The sequence below is a fragment of the Limulus polyphemus genome, unplaced genomic scaffold (genome assembly GCF_000517525.1).
Source record: "Limulus polyphemus unplaced genomic scaffold, Limulus_polyphemus-2.1.2 Scaffold685, whole genome shotgun sequence".
NCBI classification, from domain to species: domain Eukaryota; kingdom Metazoa; phylum Arthropoda; class Merostomata; order Xiphosura; family Limulidae; genus Limulus; species Limulus polyphemus.
The window spans coordinates 48,292-51,691 of record NW_013666295.1 but is presented as its reverse complement, the minus strand read 5'-3'; the positions used below and the strand labels follow the sequence as shown (position 1 = coordinate 51,691).

At 30.9% G+C, this 3,400-nt stretch overlaps 1 protein-coding gene across 1 annotated transcript in view; it reads right to left on the bottom strand.

Annotated features, from left to right (window-relative positions):
- Window positions 1-3,400, bottom strand: part of LOC106459945 (tyrosine-protein phosphatase non-receptor type 4-like) — a 265,493-nt gene that overhangs the window by 216,906 nt on the left and 45,187 nt on the right. The gene's annotated exons all lie outside the window — the stretch shown is intronic.

The window sequence follows — 3,400 nt, the reverse complement described above, 5'->3', positions numbered from 1 at the left end:
GTGTAGATTTGGTGTTTCTGGATTTTCAGAAAACATTTGACAAGGTGCCACATAAAAGGCTTGTAAAAAATTTTCTCTATAGGTGTGGGGGATAAGTTAGCAAATTGGATAGAAGAGTGGCTGGATGGAAGAAATCAGAGGGTTGTTACAAATGGAGATCAGTTAAACTGGATTAATGTCACAAGTAGGGTACTTCAGGGCTCAGCCTTAGGACCTTTGATCATTTTAATTTACATCATTGACATAGATGAAGGAATAGTCAATAAATTACTTAAATTTGGGTGTTGCTAGCAGTGAAGAGGATGCTGCTGATTTACAAAAGGATTTAGACCATTTAATGAGTTGGGCAAATAAATAGCAGATGGGTTTTAATTAAAATAAATTCAAGATAATGCATGTGGGTTATCATAATTTGAATTATAAGTATAATTTGGATGGGAATAATCTTAATAGTGTTATGAAGGAAAGGAATCTTGGTGTAATAGTTGACCAGTCTGTAAAGCCATCCAAGCAGTGTGCTGTTGCTAGTGGTAGGGCAAATAGGATTTTAGGTTGTATCTACAGAAATATTGAATACAAGTCTAAAGAGTTTATAATTTCATTGTACAGGTCACTGGTTAGGCCAAATTGAGAATATTGTGTTCACTCTTGGGCTCCTTACCTTAGGAAAGACATTGAATTATTGGAAAGAATTCAGAGAAGGGTCACTAGAATGATGCCTGGGATGGGGGGGTGAGGTTGTCATACGAGGGGAGGCTGAAATCTCTCAAATTGTTTCCGCTTGAAAGAAGAAGAGTTAGGGGGGATCTGATTGAGGTGTTTAAGATCGTAAATGGAATTGATAGTGTTGATGCATTATCTTTTTTCATATTTAACAGTGAGGATAATCCTACCTTGCCAAAATTTATATTTGTGTCCCCTAGTCCTAGTCATCTTCAGCTAAGACAGTTTCATTTTTCCTAACAGGTTGGTTGGCCTTTGGAATGGGTTGCCTTCAGATGTTGTAGAGGCAGTAAATTTAAGTGAGTTTAAGAAAAAGCTTGATAAGTATATGAATGACAAGGGCTGGCTTTAAGATTTTTTATTTTAAGTATTTTAATTTAGTTTAGAGGATGGAACAACCAAAATGGACCAATAGGTCCCATGTTGTATCAAAATGCTGTGGTATGTTCAATTACTAGGAAGAATGATAAAAGCTTTGAAATCGCTAGATTATAGCTTGAATGTACTAATCATTTACCGAATGTATTAATTACTTTAACATCGATTTACTTACTTAGGTTACTTTATGAATAAATGGTCAACAGTGATTAATCCAAAATATTAAAATAGTGTTGTACAAATCTCATCTTTCTTGTAAACAATACCAAAAATGTGGTTACAATGTTGCACAACAACTGGGTTTTAGAAAATTAATTGGTAACATATCATCACTGTAAAAATTAAATATTACTTCAGATAGTGTGGAGAAATTAAAATGTTGTTACTTGTTAACACAATAATGCTATATTATCTTAATACTTTCTTGTTTTATTCTTATTCATTCCCTAATGGTTTCTAAATCATGTAAGATATAGATATACACACCAAAGTTCTTTTTTTCAATAAGTTACAGCTTTTACAGCATGAATATTTTTTTAAGCAGGTATGGTGTTTCGATTGCTGGTGCAGTCTTGCTCAAGTACACAGATTTTAATTGCTAAAACCTGTGTACTTGAGAATGAGTGTTTCAACAACTGAAACTTCATACCTATTTAAAAATTATTCTTCCTCACTATAAAAGTTGTAAGTTGAAAAAATCTTTTATTAGTAAGTAAACTCAAATGAAACTATTAGAAACTGTATTTAACAAAATATATTGATATTCTAATTTTTTATGTTGTCTGACTTTAAATTTAAGCTACTTGAAGAATATCAAAAATACTACATTTTTACTTTTGCTAAGTGCACATTTGCCTAATAAATAAAATGCGTTATGATTATTTATTTCCCTTGGTTGGTTACAAAATGTATGATTAACTGTATATTTATAAATACAACACTAAGGCCCCAATATTTTCAAAAACACTTTAAAAACATGTAATAGTGAATTGTTTGGAAAAGTGTACAGTATTGGTGACTGATACCTAAATAAATTATCTGTTGTTTGTTAATGATGAACAATGTGTTATGAGTATGATTACATTTCCATGTACAAAGTGAAGGATTAAAAAAAGTAATTTAATTCTAAATTATTGTGTGCTTGAAGACAGAATATCTTCTGTCTTTTGATATTTTTTCACAACTTGATAAAATGTTTTGAGACACATATTTAAGAGACAATTTTGATTCATTAACTACATTTCAACAGTTTCAACTAATAATTTTTTAAAATGGATATTTTGACATTTTTCCAACATTCAGTATAATTAATGAAGAAAAAAGTTTATATTTTCCTGTATGAACAGCTGCAGAGTTTTGCCTGTAACCAAAATAACCCATTTCATTTTTTTTGTAATTTTTCTGTCCATTCAAAAGAATAACTTTTGCCTATCACCCCTTGAGAAAATTCATCCACTTCTTGATTTTCAAACATTTCCCTTTGTTTTTGTACAGATACTGGCTGAAACCTTACATGGTGTTACATCAAGTGGTTTGATCATTTACTAATGAAACACAGCTGTAAAGAAATTTTAAATATGATTAGATGAAACAAGAATTAGACTATCACATTGCAGTAAATATAGAGGTTTAAGAATTTTTTATAGTTTCTGTAAATTTTCCTTACAATTCCTTTTAGTTTGTGAGTTCTGAAGGTATGCAAGTTAAATTATATCTGTTTAAAGCTAAAGAAATTTCCTTCAATGAGAAGACATCAGATAACTTGAGATAAGGTAAGCTTATAGAGTTTAAAGACAGGTTAATTGGGTAAAACAAATTTTATAACATGTTTAATAAAAAATGTACAATATATAGAGAAGGTTTTGTCAGAATCAGATTTACAGTAATTTACTCAGACACAGACTGGTGGTCCAATTTGGCAGTTAACATCCCCCATAACTGGTTGCAGACAGTGAAAGGCAGTAGGAGTTGAGAAGTTGTTGGTTCAAGCACTCAACTCCCAACTCTTAAGTGATTCTCCTTAGTTGCTGGTGTTAGGATCTTGTCTGATAGATGGAATATCCCCAATGCATTAGGGTGCTATGGCCACAGACATTATCCATTATGACTTAAGGATGGCAACAAGGACAGATAATGGAAGAATAATCCTGAATTTTGGTCTCATGATAATGTTGTTTTGTTTTGTATATATATATATATACACATACACACATACATACACAGTATAAAACAAGTCATAATTGGAGATTGCTTAAAGCTTATATATATATATATATATATATATATATATATATATATA